Source organism: Strigops habroptila, chromosome 14, assembly GCF_004027225.2.
Source record: "Strigops habroptila isolate Jane chromosome 14, bStrHab1.2.pri, whole genome shotgun sequence".
In the NCBI taxonomy this organism is placed as follows: Eukaryota; Metazoa; Chordata; class Aves; order Psittaciformes; family Psittacidae; genus Strigops; species Strigops habroptila.
In genome coordinates this window covers 10992611-11013282 of record NC_044290.2, presented here as the reverse complement: position 1 = coordinate 11013282, position 20672 = coordinate 10992611, and positions in this window count along the sequence as shown.

Sequence of the window (20672 nt, the reverse complement as noted above, 5' to 3'; positions counted from 1 at the left end):
CAAGTGAACAGTCTGTAAGACAGACCTTTTGACCAGAAATTCTTAACCCATCATTTCAATTGACACATAACAATTGAAATGTAATCATGGCCAATTCCCAGAAAGACAGAGAATGAAATTTCATTCGATCAATAATGTGCCAGACATTATGTGCCCCGTTTTCAAACAGCCATGTCCTTGGAGTCTGGATGCTTCTGGTCATGTAGAACATGATGTATTGTGATCAGAGGACTGATTTATAGTCCAATGGCACACACATACCCAAATGAGAATGAAGCCTCTGTTGAGTGGAACACTGCTGGTAGACTGAAAAGATCATGTTGTAAATGCATCAGACAGGTAAAGGTTGAGAGAGTTGCCTGTTGCACAGAAGTGTGGAAAATGAAGAAAAGAAGTAAAATGGTTTGCTCACTGTTAGGCAAGAAGTACATGGCACGGATGGAAAATGATCCATGATGTTATATGTCAAGTCCCCACCTCTTCATCACTACTCTGTCTTCTCAAACCACTACTAAACGTGCAGGTTGTTTTCAGATTCTATTGTCCAGCTGTGTCCTAATACTCCAAGGCTTTGGGCATCCCTGTGCATACAGATAAGAAAGCTGCACTCGCACAGAACTGCACTGAGGGACATGTTAGCTTGGTCCTGTCTCCAATAGAACAGTGATAGTCGAGCATCTGTCCCAGTTTCTGCTCCTACTGACTCTTGCAAACAATAGATTTGAGCCAATACAAACTAAACTGATGTTTCAAGGCTCACTCATTCTATTTTACATATTTTCCCACCCCTCAATTTCTTTTTAGTTCAAAGCATGACGGCTTTAGGTTGGAGTTTAAGACCATTCATGGCTCTACTCACAGAACCTCAAGGCAACCTCTATTTGTGCCTATCTACAGAATGAAGAAGAAAAAAAGTTCCATTTTCCAAAAATTCCTCCCACTTCCTCCTCCCTGCCTGTGCCTCTAACCACTGCTGTATGTGCAGTTAATTGAAATGGTGTTTGTTTTATCTTGAATAACCTTGTAATTGATTGAGGTGGTGGACAGCAAGACTCCAGAGTCATTTACATACCTGTGCATGGAGCAGTAATTTCTAGGAGGCTTTCCACTGCCTTTTTTTTTCCCCCTTTCCCCCTAAAGAACTATACTCCCCTGTATGTGCATGTTTGCATACATCTATAGCTCTCTCTATGGGTATTCACATTCATATAGATCTCCCCACAGTCCATTCACTCTGGCTGCAAGTGTCCATTTGCTGCTGGTTGAGATCTTATGTTACCTGGGGTGGTAAGGCTGCTGGCACTCTTCCCTCCAAAAGAAAAACAGCCTGATTGGGGAGTGCTTGCTTCGTACAAGGCCTCGATTGTGTGCGAGGGCCGAAAAAGTAACAAATGCAGTTTAATTACGTTGGATGCTTGGTGGCTGGTTTGCAAATCTTTTATTTGTTTTGAGAAGTGCCCCAGCAGCAGCACTAAATTTTGTGTGCATTCGGGGAGCCTAATGCACCACTTACGCCGGGGGGAGGGAAGACGGTCTCATTAACTGGGCTGCTGTCAAGCTAATAAACTAATGGAGAGCTTAAACAAATACAAAAATAAAGGAAGTAGACATGATGGGGGAAAAATAAAGTGACTAGACATGAAGTCTTATGACGTGCATTTCCACCTTCCATGAAAAGGTGTCCTTGGGCACCCAGAATTTTGCGGATGGAGTTTTATGTATCGTAATTCAAGTCCCCCTTTTAGGAGGCAAAGGTTTAGCAGATCTATCCAGGAATGAGTAACGAGAGAGAAGCTTTTCCCATCCTGCCCAGAAACCAATTCCAGCTCATCAGAGTTGTTCATTTTGGAAAAGAGTCAGATTCACATTCATAGGACAGAGGGGAGTGGAAAGCAATCAATGTTTAAATCTTCTCTTTGCCAGGCCGAGATGTTACATAAGGTTGAGGAAAATGTTTTATTATCCCAACGAAGCCCGAAGTGTCAGATACTGACAGCTTTTCAGAGACAGGATACTGGGCTTGATGGTCCAATAGTCTGACTCAGGCTGACAGATTTTCTATTCCACCCTCTCAGATTATTAGTTGTTCTTTTTTGGTCCGTTAGGTATGAGGCGATTTTAAACTAAAAAGGTTAAAGCAGCATACATGTTACTTTGGGACTGGGCTGAAAGAAACCTCCCAGTTCTGCTCATTATGAAGCACAGGACACATGTAAATCTTTTCTCATCTGATTGCTCAGAGTGTCTGGCTGCCACCACACATCAACTGAGATGGTACATTGATAATTGGCTGTGGAGTATCTCTGGGGAAGCTGATACGCGTTGTCTTCTCCAAGACAGTGTTTCAGATGCCACCATGTTCTTGTATAAGACTTCAGGGTAGCTTATGCCCATGTTTTGCTGAAGTTTTCAACATAGTCACTTAAGGAAGGGATTAGTGGCTGTTCTACCTGCCTTTTTTCAACTCTAGAGTTTTCAGAAGAACGCAAGGGATTTTCAAGTGTTTCTGAATACTCAGTTATCTGACCCAGTGGTTAACAAAATGCACAGTGCTCCATGTTCTTTTGCAGGAAAATATTTACAAATCGATGTGTTGTTTGGTGACCTTCACTTGTCAAACACAGAGAGATTCATGCTAAATAAGTCAAGGGAGCTATTGGCAGCTCATAACTTGAAAAACATCCTTTCAAACCCTAAAGAAAAGAAGTTTTGCATTTGGAGATCTACAGGCAATGATGGGAGGGGGGGGGTGTGCCAGGCAGTGTGGGACATGTATGACTGGGATCACAGGCAGATGTGTGATGCCTCAGCTCTGAGCCAGGCTCAGCTTGGAGCAGGCAGGCGATATTCTAGATCTTCTTGCAGAAGCATTTGAGCTTTCCACTGTTTTCCTTCTCATATTGAGGATGAAATATCTGCCCAGAGGGCAGTGGGATTTCTTCGCTGGATTTGATGGCGCCTCCTGAGTGTGACAGCAAGTCAAAGAAGCAGAAAGATTTCATGTTCACCTCAGAACAAAAAAAAGAAAACCACATTTTAAGTACTTATTTTCTTTTTGGAGATCTCCGCATTGGGTAGTAGTTTCTTTGGAAAGTTTTGAAAGAGAGTGAGGTTGTTGGTTACATTCTTACAGCCCTCCTCATACATTCTCCACGGTGTCAGAGCAGATCTTGTAGCACATTACAGTCATGGCTGCAATCTCCCCTAAATTACATCCTCTGCAGCCTTCCCGAATCCAAGGATTTCCTTCAGCAGAGTGTGGTTCCCTGTGTTCTTGTGAAGTCTCAAGTGGGAGGCAGCAGTCACGCAGAGCTGCTCAAAAGATTGTGAAGGAAATCTTTTCTGAAGAGAAATCAAAATCAACATTTTCCAGGAAGAAGGTTGATTTTGTGTGTTTATTGTCATTCCTAAGGTACTTCAGCTACTTTTTGATTAATATATCTGAATGAATTATCTTGGCTCTGGAAGTGGATTTTGGTTGCCTTTGGTTAATGCTGTGCTATAAGATGCTGAAATACTGCACAGATGACTGAGGCAAAGACATCGCTAGAACAGAGGAGAAGCAAAACTTTCCATTTCACTCAAGACAAAAGCTTTCATCTTCCTCAAACTAACCTCTGAATACTTTCTTTCCTGAAAAGCTGAGCTGTTTCAACCCCACATCCCACCATAAGACACAGGGAAAAGCTGGATCTGCATCCATTACTCACTCATTGCGTAGTGTCGTTTACTATAATTACTCTGCTCATTATTCACTCGTAGTCTTGGGTCACTGCTCTCACCCTCTGCTGGTCTATGCATGCTGAATTCCCCAGCAGATGGGGCATCTGACATCTCTCCATGTGCTCAGCTGAAATACAGTAGCCTGTAGCAAAGGCAATGGGCTTTGGTCAGTGTTTCTGAACTCATTAAGGAAGTTTTAGCCATGGGACCAAGCATTTAGTCACACTGCAGCAAAGTGCAGACTGCATGATGTCCTCAAAGGATGATGAAGATTCAAACCGAAGTGAGTTGGAAGCTCTCTGTTGCAATCCACAAGCAATAACAAGAACCAAACCAGACCAAAATGAAAAAATCAAAACCATCTTCAGTGCAGATAATTTACATTTTTCTGATTTAAAAATTGTAAAGGGAATTTAAAAACTCATTTTAATCAGGATATTTGAGATTTGTTACTTGGAATTATTGCTGGACCGTGCTGGTGGAAAGACTTGGGTTGTTAAGAATGCCTACAGGAAGAATTGTTTGTTATGAATATTGTATTTCATTAACAAATCATTGTGAAGCCAGTCTCGGTCTCCAAATTGCTTAAGAACTCCCAATTCCAGATATTCATCCTAGTGTAATGTGGTTAACCAGATGGATCTGGACCCAGGATCAGATGAGAAGATATGGTTAAGCAGTAAAATAATGGACAACGAATAACAAATACACTTCCATAATCTATCGATCTGACATACAACCACCATGTTGAGGTCTAATTGCTTTCTTCTGTCCCTGCTCAATAACTTAGTGCTTTTGTGTGCATTTTTAGAACATGGAGACATTTGACTGTGCTTTTAGTACAACATAACCCTGTGACAAAAATTGACTTCAGTCATAGCAACAAGGTGTTCACACGGTGGTTTAGGTAAGGTCTGCTGTACTGTGCTTCTCACCTTTTCTTTTGATGCAGTATACGTCAGATTTATTTATTGTGGGCTTATTATACATCATCTTTCTATTTTCCTAAGCTTTTCTCTGTGTAAGGGGTAGGTGAAGGAAAATAGACTGAGAAAGGCCTGGCTTGAAGGGCAGCTTTTAACCTGAAGTGAATTTGAAGAGTGATCTCTGTGTGTGTGTGTGAAGAAATACAGCAGCAAACTACAAGAGAGCATGTTGGAATAAAATACCTAAACTCCAATACAACTAGCAAACAGATGTTTTTCCCCTGAGTGTTCTCTTCTTTTTCTCAGTAGTAAAATAACATTTTGAAGCATGTATCTCAGCTCTCTTGAAATCAATGCATATACTCTGCTTTGAGGCACTCTCTGATACAACATATTCTACATGATACATTCAGGGCAGTTGGTAAAAAGTTGTTTAAAAAGACATTCAAAGTTTTTATTCTTCCTTCTTTTTTTTCTTTAATTTTGAAAATATATTTAAACATGTATAAAGTGAATCGCACACAGATCCAGGATGGAGTTTCCAGCCTGAAAAATAAAGATCAGCATTTGGTATTGCAGTTAACCACAGATAAAATTCAAATTTGTAACACTTCATTTAGCAGAGTATTAACCCCTGGGGAAGCGAATGGGAGACCTTCAGTGAACAAAACTCCTCAGTGTAGAGCAGGTAAAAATACATCTCCATGAGTTTTGCCCCTGCATGTTACAATGGCGTGAAGGTGACCAGCCCAGCTCCAATACGTTTGTTTAACTTGCTCAGAATTAATCAGAGCGCTCTGGGATTAATAATTACTTAATCAAATAATCGCTTCGTGACTCCAACACTATCTTTTTTTCCTTCAAGCAGGCTGGAAATAAGAGCCGTGAATATGTAAATTGGAACTGATTAGAGGATTAGGTTTCACTCTTTTTTTTATTATTTGGAATAAAAACAGCCTGCAGATCCCTCTAAGCCAAGCCATGGCTCTGAATTACAACACTAGCGCCTGTCGGCTGTGATAATTTCACTTCATTAAGTTCCAGATATAAATAGAGAAAGTTTCTTATTTTTTTTCCATGCACCACCTTTAATAAGCATGGACTGAAAACACAGGGGTTATTGATCCACACGGCTATTGGGTCTTTGCGAGGCTGGTGTAACAGTGAAAGAAGACCAAACACCTTCTACCTGTTGGCTGCTGCAGCCAGGGACAATTCATCTCTGTTGAATCCATTTTAAAGCTTTTGCAGAAAGTGCCAGAAAAGCATTGCAAGAATGAAAGTGTCAGCCTCGCCATTCATAGCAATGCAAAACAAACACGCCTGATAGGCCACGACAGCAAGAAATGTCAGCAGGACCATGCCAGGATTCCAAGGGTAGATGTCTGGTGTTAGACTGATGTAAGGTCGCCCCAAATAACTCAGCTGACCATGCTAAGCAACTTTGTGCATCCCTGGAAATCTTCCTAATAAAAGGACATTCTTTATACACTTTTTTCCCTGTAATATACAAGACTGTGATTTTTAAAGCCTTGTCCACAGGCCAGAGCGTGGCCCACAGTAAGGTTTTTAACCATGGCATCCTCTCATATCCACCAAGTATAAGAGGGTTTGCATTTTAGGGTGTTATACATGTTTGTCTGCAAATCCAGCTGTGGGATCCCTGCCACAGAGTAGGGAGCTCACAGCCTTATCAGCGACATGGACCATTCCTTTACTTTGTGACTTACAGATTGATACCAGGGCGTATAAAGCTAAAAGTACTTTACTGAAGCTCAGAAAAGAGTTCTGTGGCGGAACAGAACCATTATTTTCCCAGAATTCAAGGATTATGTTATTTCTTTTCAAGAATATGGGAATGGCTAACAGGTAAGGACGCAGAATAAAAGGAAATTCTTGATTTTGCACTTAAAATAAAACTCCCTTTGCCATAAATAAAAAAGAAGCTGGAAGGTGAGGGATTACCGATGCCACAGCTCTTAAGGACAAAGGTTCTCCACCATAGATACTCTGATCTGATTAGATTTATTTCCATGGCCTGCTGAAAGGAATAATTCTACCAGATGAAACACTAAAGTTCACCCTGATCCCAGCTAGCAGTATACTGAGGGAATGCCATGGAGCCTCAAGATGTATAGAGCCATGCCTGTGTGGGCAATGGGATGGGTGATGGGATGGATAGGATGGAGGACATCCCACTTCCCTGTTTTGTGGGACCATTACATGGTCTGAAAACAGTCACAAACCTACACCAGGGCAGGTGCTGGGTTTGTTTGAGCTGGATATGCAAAAATCCAAGAGCATGGTGCCTGCCTGCGCCGCGGCTGCGAGGAGACAGTAAAGTCTTGTGAAGGAGAAATGGAGTGAAATACTTGGCTGGATGCTCATATTATGTAAATTCAGGCTTGAAAGCTTTAAGTATTTTCTTTTAAATCTCACACACGTGGGGCTTGTTGGGTATTCCTGACTGCTCCAGTGATTCTTGTGGAATTAGGAGGGCTTGCAGGTCTAGAGTAGAAACCTGGCCACTCTGGCTAATTCTTATAAGCACTCTGTGGGTTGTATGTGTTTTGCAGACATTTTGTAATGGACTCAGATGGTGTTTTCCTGTAAATAAAAGAAAAAAGAGAATTAAAAATTAAAAAAGAAAAGGAAAATAAAAAAGTAAAAAGAAAAAGAAGGAAAAAAAAAAAAAAGAAGTAAAAGAATTGCCATGAAACTGCAGCACTGCTCAGAGAAACCTTGATGCTTTTACCAGTATGGCCAGGTACTTCAAGGCTAGGTGTGCTCAAAATTGAAGTCTAGGAATTAGAGAACACAAACTTCATTTATTCAGGAGCAACTGGAAAACGGGACTGTGTTTCCACGGAGATGGGGGTTATTTCCTTTCCCACAATTCAGATCTTTTCCACAGGTCCTGTTTCTTTCTGGTCACCCGAAGGTTTTGTTGAGGATTTTTTTGGTTTTGATCTCCAGAGTTGGCCAAGCTCCAGGCAGAACAATGAAATAGTCATAAATCACTTTAATAGATATAACAAGAGGGAAAAAAACAGAAGAGGGAGAAATGGAGGGACTGAAATATGGCAGTCGCAGCACATCCATCAAACACAGAATACTCTTCTTGAGGTACAGGAGAAGGCACCAATTAAAAGAAGTTTAGACCTGCTGTGGTGTTGTAAGGGCTCTGGTGCCCAAGATGCCATTCAGAGTCATGTATAAAATACGTATTTGGAAATTTTCTCCAAATTATGGTGCTAGGGAGTGTTCTGTGCCTTAACTACTATCACATAACATTAAGTTTACAAAGCTTAGAGCCACTTAACCAACTTAGGCCTGTGTGGAAGTGGGATTCATCCCACCTACCTTCAACCATCAAAACTGTGGCCACCTCGACCATCTCGGTAGTGCCTAGGGAAAGACAGGTATTTCTAGGGAGTGATTCAGCCCCATCTAAGATATTTTCAGAAGGTGGTGATGAAGATCATAGAATCATAGAATGGTATGGGTTGGAAGAGACCTTTAAAGATGGTCCAACCATGCTCTCCAAGATGGAGAACTCATGTAGGTATCAAATGAAACCTAAAGATAAAATACCTTCCTGAACTGTGTACAAGTAGAAAATGCATGTGTATTGGTATCATAAAGTCAAACAGACAACAAAGCAATAGCGATACTCCTTTCACGGTGCCCATCACCTCAGTGAGCAGTTACCTTGCTCACTGGCTGTGCAGTGTGGGTTGTTCAGGCATGTCAAATTAAGTGTTGTATCTTATTTACCCATAGTCTGCAAAACTTGGGTGTGTCTGCCTGCTTCAGCCACTTGCAGCTTCTAGTGATATTAGTAGAGCTCCGTAGCAGGTGCCTAGAAAGACAGTTTGGTTATTATAGTATATTTATACCATGCCCCTTTCAGCAGAGCTAAAATGGGTTTGTAACAATTTTTAGCAATGTACAGGGGACCAGAAATTACAGAGTTTATGTGGAGGATAGTTTTTATTAAAGACTCTTTTTTTTTCATCTCTCCTCTAAAAGTACAGTACACACAACTTTCCTGCAAAGCTGATAAATGGTTTAGCCATTATTTAAAGTTTGGGAAAAGGCAGCTACAGAAATAACATTTTAATGTATTCCAGATTAGACTTCATGCTATATTTGTAATAAAGACTTGTTTCCAACACTGGTTGGCAGATCACTCATATGGACAATTATCCAAATAGCTATTAGGATACGATTGCGCTCATTTCCAGGCAATGCAAGGTTGCCAGAACTCAGCTTGGCTGGCGGGTGGATTTTGGTTTGACTTTTGGAGAAAACCACAAGAATTTGTCAGTCGTCTTGGCCGTAAGGGAGTCTTCTTGTCTTGAGGCTATTCTTTTTCCTCTTCAAATACAGAAGGCAAGACATGCTCTCGTTTGGTTTGGGTTCCTTTGTATTTATTCCATTATCTCTCACTCCAGTGACCTCAGGAGGAGAAGGCTCAGATGTGACTAGGGTAGGAGGTGAGGGATCTCTCCCATCATTCATAGAAAAGAGAAGGATCAGCATGAGAAGAGCACATGTATTCTGGAGGGTGAAAACTGAAAAGAAAATCAAAGGTCATGAATTTCTTTACTGGGGGAAGGGAGTTTAAGGGAGGGAATACTTAATGCCAAGCTAAATCAGTGTTAGTTGGGAATGGAGACTCCCTCTCTTTATGCATTATGCTAATGTGTTGTTTGGCAGATCTGAATCATGCTGGCTAGTTTAGTTAAGAGCTTGAGTCGAAGAACACCAACTCCCTCAGAAGGAAAAAGATCTCTTTGTGCCAGGGAACATGTTCTGTGGTGAGATGATGTAATTGTTTAAGTCACAGATGCAGTGGTCAGGAAGCTTTTTCATATTGAAAGATAGGTAGGTCTACAATGGTCCATGAAACTTCCAGTAGCTCCAACCATTCCTGTTTCTAGAGCTTAGAACAGAAACAGGTTCATTATGTATTGCCAGTCTAGCGTGGGTGCTGCTTAGGCCAGCAGACAGAGGTTGGGTTGTGGTGTGTGCCTCCATCCGAGACTTACAATAGTGTGTTTCAAGACCTTAAATAAGGTGCTTCAGTGATGATGCTCAGTGTTCTTCCCTTTGTAAAATGGAGATAATAAATCTGGAGCCAAATCATAAGCATTACGTTGTTGAAATGAAATTTATGGAAGATAATGTGCTCCTTGTGACAACAGGAGACTTAATAAAGGATCCAAAGCTCCTTTGCTCTTCTCTGTTTCTATAATCAGATAATATGAACACATCGCACTAGCTGCAAGGAGATGCCAGCATTTCTGATAAATATCTTTCCAATCTCTGCTTCTCGAGGAGATGGTTCAGGACTAAAGCATCTTTTTTCTCATTTGCTTGTCATGAGTAACACCGTATACTATAGACTATAGTTGAACAATGAAACACGGCTTCAAACACAGAAGCTGATAAACAGAGGCAGAAAAGCTTGTGAAAATGAAAAAATTTTAAAGGATAAAAATATCACAGGCCCTTTGTTAAAAAGTAATCTCAGGATCTTCCCTGAGCTCTAGTTGGGTCTCCCTGTAAAGCCTTTTCTGTGGGGTGAATACTACAGCATTTCATGTCTAGAAACCCTTTCTTGCTGGCTGTGCTCCAACACAATGACTGCACCAAAAGGGCTGAGGCATATCCTACCAATGGAGCAGAAAATTGCTTCAAGGCTAATAGCAGTAACACCTTGGCAAGGCAAACTCTGTAATTAGCAATAAAGCAGCACCCATGCCCAATAGGGCTATTGTGCCCCATACACGATTCTGCTCCTTGGTGCAAAGGGGAAATGTGTGTGTGAGTGAGAATGAGTCTACAGAGGTAATCCCCATCCAGTATGTTAATGATGAATGTGCTGCAGTTGGCATGAAGTGGAACATATGCCAAGATGAGGCCCTCTTGTTCCTTCCAATCCCCCCACCTACCTTCTCCCAAACACCACATTATATTTTTAGCATTTTTATTTTCTTGGAAAAATATATAAACTGCAGTTATAAAATGTGTTTAAACAAATGAAATGGAGCTAGCAGGTGTACAGAATGGCCTAAAATGCTTCCCATGGCTGCAGTTAAAAAACAAAAAGTAAACTTAAACAGTTCCATAGTGGAAAAAAACCCCTGTAGGTAAAGTATATAAATGTCATTTTGTCGCACTACACAGTCACTTTCAGTTTTGACTCCTCAAATCCACCTCATTCTGGGTTTGGATCTTCATTTCTCACCCACATTAAAGGGGTTAATTCTCCCATTGCCATCTATGGGGAAATCAAAACCCAGAGGTGCCACTATTTTACATTCCAGGATCCCCAGCACATCACGTGGAAAGCTAATCTGCAAAGCTGTGAATGCATTCTCTTATTTACTATTTTTGTCATCTCCATGTTGGATCTGGAGAAGACTTGGGCTCAGTTTGGAGATTATTTATCTTCAAGATTTAATTTTTAGTAGAATAGAGCTGCATTTACAAGTTTAATCAAAACTGAAGGACTTCTGGCAGTGCACATGAAAATATAAGCACACATATATATAGATTTGTATATATGTATGTATACATATAGAGAGGATGTCTGTCCAGAATAATTTATAATCAAAATACACCATTAGCCAAGAAACGGGAGACTGTGTGGAGAAAGAAAATAATTCATTCTAAGTAGAGCTGGAAATAGAGTTTTGTATTGTGCTCGTGCTGCCTGGTTTGGTGGAAATCCTGTAGGAAAGGGAATATTTGAGAGGTTAAAACTGAACAGATTTTAACTTCTCTTTGCCATCTGAATGCTCAGAGGAGTCAATATGTTGAATCTTGGGTAAGTCCCATCACTAGCTCCTTGTAGCAAATGCTGAGAAATTTTAGCATAGACAGAGAAGAAGTAGCCTTTCATTCAACAATGAAAAGTGACATTTTTATGCCTGGCTCTGAACATTTCTCTCTACCTACCTAAACACTGGTAAACTGGTTTTTTTCCCTAAAATAGCTCCCATCTCAGAATTCTTTTTATCTTATTTTTGCCTCATTTTTTGATTCTCTGTTGTTTGAAATATGAGGAATTGTTTTTATCTGTATGTATGCCATTTGAATTCCACCCACTTGAAAATAAGATCAGGTTCATCGCAAGATACTTTGCTGTCCTAGAGACAGGTTTCGGTTCCATGCTGTCCTTTAAAAAGTTAGCTCAGAGAAGGACTGTACTACAGAAAGAAATTAATAGGGAACTCATAGCCCTGGAGATAAGAGGTACTCAAAGCAGGTTTCTTGATTCCAGAAGCAGATTTGATCCTATTTGGCATCTCTCTCACTTTGGTTTTGCTACAGCCTCCTAAAACTCACATTGTTCCAGGAAGCCACATTCTAGACATGAAGCCCCCATCCATTTTTAAGACTCCTCGTTGCAGTGTTCCACGGGGCAGAGTGGTTCTGTACCACTCCAGAGCTCACTTTCCTTCCAGCAATCAAGGATCACAAAATACATTATTGTTAAATTAAATAGAGCGATTCTCCAGCCCCGTGCAGCGTGCTGATACCAGTGTTAACGTGCCATGCTGACAAATGCGTATGGATGGGTTATTCCCAGTTCTGGGTCCAATTTTCTTTTAATGGGTCATTTTGCTCTGAAGGTGTAATGCATTCCACCACCGCTCTACAAAACTAGAGACCTGGTTTAAACCTCGTATCTACTGGATGGCTGCAAGTGTGATATGAGTTCTGCAAACTGGGGAGGACTCATTTAGAAACTGAAGAGGAAAAGAAATGTTAAAAAGGAGAGATGGTTCACTTGTGTGAAATACAAGGTTTCTGGCTGTGTAAGAGCAACTGCAGAATGAGGCAAAGACAAATGGCAGTAAATCAAAACACTTTTGAATGCAGCAAACTGTTGAAAAGCTTTGGAGATGTCTTCCCATGTAGTGTAACTTTATCATTGCTCCAGCTTCTACAAGCTTTTTGGTATCCTCATCTCTGCACAGAATTACAAACCTCATTACCAGAAAGGATTTCTTCAGCCTGAAAGCAATCCAGCTCACTGTACTAACAGGGATGGACTTGGAGAAAGACTATTTTAAACTCCTGATCCATATGCAGTATGAAGTTTAACATGATTTGCAGTGAGGCTGTGAAGAGTTTTGGAGCTCTATATTCAAGCCCGTCCGTGTGCGCAGACAAGTGAAATCTTTTCAAACAAACAGGGTGGAAATTCTTGGCTTTTCCAGGAACCGGCCTTATTTCCAGCAGATCGTGGTTTGGATTCCCAGCCTGCCCTTGGCATTCCAGTTTTCCCCCTGCTTGCCACAGCTAGATTGTGTTTGCTGTTTCTGGACCGAAATGCTGAACAAGATCCTGGTGCCTCAGGTAGGCGATGTTTTACCATGGAGGAAGAAATCCCTGTCTGAAGTCAGGGAATGGAACCTCCTAGTTAACAACTGGCAAACCTACAGGAAAGGAATTGAGCTGCCGTCAGTAGGTAACATATTAATGGCTGGTGTTTAATTTCTTATAGGTAAAACATAAGAATATGGTGGTCCTCACATTAGTGGTCTAACTACAGAAAAGTCTGTGTAAAAAGGTAGCACCATTTCCTTCCATCTACCATTAAGGACCTTGCAGATCTGCCAGAAAAGGGAAAATTAACCTTCTGTGGAAATCCAGCAAAAGGCCTTTTCCCCTTTAAATCATTAAAGGAGAACTTAATGATGCGTCAGTCTGCAGAACGCTTTCAGCCAGATGCATGCAGGCATGTGGGGTATTTGCCTGGCTGCTTTGAAGACACTGAAGCTCCAGATTTCCTCCTTAGGCTTACCAGACTATTGTAGATAGCAATAACTACATTTCCCTCTACTGCTTCTGAACTGGTAAAGGTTAGGTGCTGCTGTGATCAATAATAGTATCTGTTGCTGAACTTAGCTCTGCTGTAACCAACATGTGCTGGTTTCTCTGCATGGCTGGCAAAAATAACAGCATCAAGGGGAGAAAGACTCAGCCCTATGGAAGGACAGATGAAAGATGACTAAAGTTTGGCTGGCAAGAAGCTCAGTGAGGCATAAATGAATGGGTTATGATTAAGCTCAAAATGATAGTGACAAAAAAGAGAAATCCTGTCATTTCTAAGACCCTTTTGAATGCAAAGACTCATCTGTAGCCAACAGAAGCCTGGTACAGAATTTTCATTGGCTCAAGACCAAATTAGGGACAATGCTATACATGAAACTCGCTCGTTTGACCAATGTTATGCTTCATTTTCATCAGTGCTGTCCATGGAATATTAGATATTCTGGCAGTTATTTAATAAGGCAAATGCACACAAGGAGCCCTTTAAGGTAAAAAGTAAAATAATCTCTATTTTCTCTTCAGGAGGTTTTGGCAAATGGGAAAAGATGGAGGAGAGGGAATAAAAAGTGTATGTGAAACAAAAGTTTTAACAGTCTGTCGAACCAATTGGTATAATTAAGTTTTACTTCAGCCCTCAGGAAACCCTAGGGAAGTTTGTGGCATCCCAGTTCATGTGCATATTAAGTAGGGGGATCATGTAACCTTCATGCAATGTTGGAAAGGGTTGTTTTTTAAAGAGTTATAGCACTCATTTATAGCAGTGTCAGTCTGATGTAGCTCTGGACTGCGGCAGTGTTAATCCAGAACTATATTTGGTTGCACAAAGTTGAGTTTGGATTCACCAAAGATCTCCAAATTAGAAGTGGAGGCAATGGAAATTAAGGGAGAAACATGAGCTAAACCAAATGCCAAATAAAGGCTGAAGCCCTGACCAGACACCCCTCAGAATCAGTCATTAAAAACCCATCAGGACAGCATAGAGTGTGCTGTGAGTAGATGAACAACGTTCTGCTGTTGTCCCCCCCAAAAGCAGTTCCCATGTTCTTCCTGCTGACTGGATCTTTCAGCACTGTTGGTGAAAAACCTTAAGGTGTTATCAGAAATGATGGAATCTGATCCCACTTTATCCCTGTTAGCCACTCATCCCATTTACATCCAGGAGCTGCTTGCTGAGGGGGTCTGCCCACTTGTCCCAAGCACACACTGTCTTGTGACTGTGTGACAGAGGTGCTATAAGAAGTCAATATAATAAGGAGTTGCTGTAAAAAATCAATATAATATGGACTAATTCCTTAAGATTGTCCTTAAGATTATGGTGTCTCCTAGTGAAAAAGTAGTAATGGGAGGAACCTCTTCAACAAGGGCAGCATTGTCCAGTAAGCAGATGGCTTGGCAAACCAACAATCTTAGTTTTTCCAAACATACTTATCTGCCCAATATACCCAATTCTGCTCCCCCTCAATAGGCTCAATTGCTTAAGTTTCTTACAACATTGGAGCTAGTCTCGTATCTTCACCAAGTCCTTCTTTAATACTTAAAACTATCACTTTACACTGACATTATTTCTTCCATTCAATACTAGGGCAAATCCTCAGCTGCTGAAATCAGTCCTGTTCCCCTGGGTAAAATCTGGGACTTCTTTCCAAATACAAAATTGGTTTTTCATTCTAAATGAAAAGGAAAGCACGAGAAGATTTTGGTACAAACTGGTTCATTACAATTTTTAGTAGGCTTCCCAAGGAGATCTTAATCATGCCATCTCATTGGGTACGCAGGGGAATAAAGAGTGAGGAGGAAGGAGATTGCAGCTTATTTTAACGTGTAAAGCACTAATGAGATTCAAAGTTACAGATTCTAACCCTTACCTCTTTTTTCCTTCTTTAGCCCTCAGTCCTCTAAGCAGTCCCAAATATGATACAGCACTTTAGGAGAAAAACATTCCTATGGTATTCCAAGAGTGCTGAGGTGGGAGATATAGACTTACGAAGGCCTTACAGCGAGGGGTTTTTTTTAGCCCCCCAAACAATGCTGTTATAGAACATGTCCTCACAAAATATTCAACCCTTGCACATTTCCATTTTGGGCTTGCAACCAGGTGTGCCTGAACTCTCTGCAGAGGGGTTTTACCCAGCGTGATTCCTGGAACATAAATGCAGCTTGTCCCTATGTGCTTTCCCCAGCAGCTTCAGTTCCTGAACAAGCAGTTCTTTCCTTGCACGTAAGTCACCTACATGCTGGAAAAAAACCCAGAGGGAACCTGCAAATAGCTGCCTCACATAATGTCCTCCAGCATACGCAGGCATCTTCTCTTAGATGCCTCTCTTGGATTTCTTGCCTGAGCTGACTCAAAGACTGGGATTGTGCATACTGGGTTATGTGGTGCTCTGGCTTCTTTTCACAAAGCAATAGGAATGGAAGCAGTAAGGCTGTGGCACCCTCTAAGCTCACTGTTGTGTGATCTAAGCCAAGAAATAGCGCATGGAAGCAAACAGGACATTTACTTCAAACCCACATACGTTAATGTTCTGGTCCAGAGCAGTAAATGCAGCCCAAGTCCACAGTGGTGATTTCTTTAGTTCAGGTGGTGCAGCACTTCCTTCTGATGCAGAATGTCCCAGGCTCACTCTCAGAGGTGACTTTTTGCTACAACAGCACTTTCACAGCTGCTTACTGAGAATGGTAAAATTCTAGCATGTTATAATTTAGCTTTTCTGTAAAGAAGCAGTTCAAAGATGCTCTGTGAGGGATCCCATGGAATGAATGAGACACCTGCCAGCGATGGCGTAGTTTTGTGTGATACTGCCTCTTGGAAAGGTTTTGGACTGGCTGATTTCTTGAGATCCCTTCAAGCCCGACCTTGTAGGATTCTAAACATCTTTATTTTCACCCCGATCACATCAAGTGTTTGTCTTTATTTCTTTCCCAGGTTATCAGTCTACTTACTTCTTTTAAGCAGCAGCATGCCTCTTGAGTGCAAAGCATTAAAGCCACCCCACTAATCACATAAGGGTTAAAAACATGATTGGTGGGCAAAGACCCCCCCTTTTTTCTGTAAGGTTGGTTGAAATTGTGAATAGAGACTGACAGCTTGCCGGAGTGTTTGTGGTTCAATTTGAAACCACAAGACCCAGAAGCACATGGTTTAGATTCAGTGTCTTTCTCTAGCTAACACGAACCATTTGTTCAAGCAGCTTGGCTATCTGTTGGAGAATAGTTTTGCACCAGGATCAGCCTTGATTCACCCCAGACAGCCAAATACATTCAGATGGAAGCCCAAAAAAAAAAAGGGAAAAAATTCCCAAACAAAGGCTTGCATTTACTTTTTCTTGTTTATTTTTGCAGCTTGTAAAGGAGCTACTAATATCCTGGTTAAAGAAAATGCGAAATGCCAATCAAAAGCAGCACCAAATGAGGTTGTGTTTACTACAAAACTGCATTTTTCACTGCCATTTTTAAGGCAAATTCCTGTAAAATGGTAATGTCAGGCAGGGCATGGAAAGACTTAAGTCTTCACTTAAGAGTCTTAAGTGACTCAAAAATATGTTTGGACCAATCCTTTCAAATCTGGCTGTGTTAAGATGAGGCATGTAATAAAGCTAAAGTTTAGTCAATGAGATTTCACATGTAAAGCACTTAAATATACACCTAACACAAGTCATTTGCTTTAAGTCTACTGTCTGCAGAAGACCATAAGCTTAAGTGCTTTATCACTTCTAATAAAGGCAGAGAGGTTGAACACCTCTGTGTCAGGCTGAACTTGCTAAGAGGAGTAGGAATCAAGTGGGATTAGTATTTGGAAAGTGTATGTTTGTTGTCTAGTCATTGATGATCTGCTGTGGCTTCTAATAGCTTGTCATTTATCACTATGTTATCACATTGCTTATAGTATCTCTGTCACTCATCCCCTGGCTGAAAGAAGCTGATGCTACTACAGAAAGCAGGACTTGCCACAACAAGGCATTCTGTGTGCAGCAGAAACAGCTGTTGCACCTTGATAGGAAGTAGATTGAGCATGTAAGTCTTTACCTTTCATACATCACATAAAGGCATACATATTTCAGGTCTGAAATAGGGTTTCAACTACCACCACGTACTAAAAAGGGAAGGTGAGCTAAGATAATATTCACTTCCTCGAATTTAAGCCATCTACAATGAGGTTAATTAAGCTAGAACTTGCAAACAATTCTTTCCATCTCACTCTTAGACAGTCCATTGTCCATCTCAGGGCAGAAGGATTTTCCAAGCACAGTGTAACGGATGGGAAGTGCTGAAGGGTGGGAGCACTCCCCTTTCCCACTCAGGAACATGCAGGCTGATTTGCTCAGATAAACCAGGTCATTGATCATACTTTTGCACACACACTAAAATGAGGTAACATCACAGCATTCAGGCCCAATGAGAAGCAAAAGAGGTAATTTGATGAATTATTATGGTGAGGCAACCAACAACCAAGTGTTCAGTTACCCCAGATTGCAGGTATTAAGGCTGAAATGAATTCTCCTAAAGCAATTTCCCATCATCTAGCCCCCAGGATTACTTGTTTTATCTTTCTCCTTCTCGATATAAAACTGGTTCTGAGATATTACATTACAATACAGAGAACCACCTCCTGTACTGAGAGGTGAAGTACCTTAGAGGAAAGAATACTCCTCTGCTATGTCTCTCTATCTCCTAGTTAGGAATAAGTGACCGTAAAATCTGTGTATGTGTGAAACCACAATATATTCCCCTGTTCTATCATTAAAAGCCACTCACAACATAAATGTGAATCAGAGGTGGAGTGCATTCACTGGTGGGGAGGAGCATGTGATTATGTACCATGAGTTTACTTCCAAGAAAAGATTGTATTTCTGGGAATTCAAAATAACATATATATTATTTTAGTATTATGGGAATATTGAAAAGACTTCTAATGTTACTGCTTTTTAAGCTACTATATAATCACAGTGTAATTTTTATTAACAAAAAGACTTTAGAGACGTGCAGCAGTCATTGCAAAGCTAATGAAGTGAGCATGAGGCTTTAAAGGCTGAGATAGATACACTGTAGATATATCAGGAAAACTGCCTTAGCAACTTTAAAGCTGAATAAAAATGCAGGTTAAAGGTCTGTTGTTTAAGCCATTTGGCTGGGCAACAGGAGTGGGGCTACATTGAGCTATTCACCAGAGACACACACTTAGTGAGCCCCCTTCTCTTCTTCTTCCCTCTTATGTCTTCAGACTGCCAGAACGTTTTCAACCCTTAACTTGTATGATCACCTGTTGTGAAAGAGAGGACTAAAATAGTGGTGCTTTGCTCCTGTGGTTTGTGTAGTAAAAGCAAGTGTGAAAGTGTGCCAGGTTGGACAGGGCTTGGAGCAGCCTGGTCTAGTGGAAGGTGTCCCTGCCCATGGCAGGGGGTTGAAACTAGATGATCTTTAAGTTCCCTTCCAACCCAAATCATTCCATGATTCCATGAAAATAACCTTCCTGAAATGGCACATCAAGTAGTTGGAAAGAAAAGATTGAACCTTCAAATTATGAAAGCATACATCTGACTCCAAGCAAGGATTTGGACAGTAGCATCCAGAATACAGTCTCGCCTGATTTGATTTCATATCTGTTTATTTTATTTGGACACCAGTGGGTGCTTGTTATTCCTCACCGTTGTGACTGCTAATGGCTTTTAATTTCTTTGGTTATAGCAGGGTTTTATTTAATGGATCAATCCAAATCTGCTGGGAAGGGAAAGTGTGTCCCTGACATCTGCCATGTGCTCAAGCAATAAATAATCCACTACACAGACACATGGAGAAAGAAGGAGGAACTTGGCAAGAAGACGGGCTTGTTCAGGAGGCCTGTTCCATCTTGAACAGTGAAATTCCTCCAGATGTGATGTTTCCCTTATGTAATGTCACATAGGTGAGGCTGGAACGGCAGCCTTGTGCTTCCATGGTTCATTATTTTGCTCTAGATATACAGGCAAAGGAGGCATCATGACATATCAAGAGCTGTACAACACAACAGTCTTTTTTCTAACCATAGGAAGGACAAGCAATGCAAACTGGTTAATTCTTAGAGTGTTCTGTTTCCATTTAGTGTGTTTTGCTTGCAAACGTGGCTTCAAGTGGCTGGGATTATCAGTCTCCTTTTGATGAATGATATTATGACAAGTTACTTCGGCTGTTTTTTCTATTGGGAGAAATCATGTTTATGGAAACACAGAAGGGAGGAAAAGATAGCTTCAGGTTTAGGTTTTACTTTCCTATAAATAAAGCAGCCTGAGCTGTGTCTCATTTGGCAACAGAATAATTTTCTGTGCAAAAATAATAAAAAATCAGGATGATATTTTACTAAGATAAAACCCCAAAATATTAAATTAATAAAATCAAATAATATCACTTTTACCAGCATGGGAAACTTTTACTCTTAAAAAGCTGAAAGAGTTCAGTGTTACGGCTCTCAAGAGAGCACAGAAAAGTTTCCCTAATTTTAATGAAAGTGCAACTACCTCCTGTGGATAAGAATAAGAAGCCTGGTCTGTGACTTACAGCATTCATATGAATACAATTAGTTCACTTTGTGCAGTCGAGTGGTACCAGCAGAAACAAGCCCAACCATTATTTACAAACTGTGTGATTCTAGTTGTGGCTTTGCTTATTGTAAGCATGGTGCAGTTACTTATATCAGTAAGTGATTAATTACCCATTAATAATTTTTGATCTAAGATGACTGCAAACCTGATTCTCATCCAGGTTAAGGCTTCTTTTTGCATGTTACTGAAGCAGTGTGCAGCATCACACTCTTTATGTCCCCATCTGTACCTCATGACACACCATTTCCCTTTGTGGCAAGACAGATTTTGGACTCCAATCTGAGACATGATGGGATATTCAGCCCTACCTGATCATCAATGCACTATTTCAGTATTGCCCAACATGACATATTTGATTAAAGGGAAGGGGATCTTTATGAATTACAAAGGGGAAACAACTGCAGCAGCAAAGCCATGAAGAGATGAGCTGGAAGCTTTAAGGTTTTATGCCATGGACATCATCTACTTCATGTTGGTGCACAAAGAAAAGGGAGGATGCAAAGGGTGCCGGTGACCTCAGCCACCCCAGACATACATCTGAGTCCAGGTTACAGCTGAGTGGAATCCTGAGATTTCCCTGGCCAGGAGCCAGTTC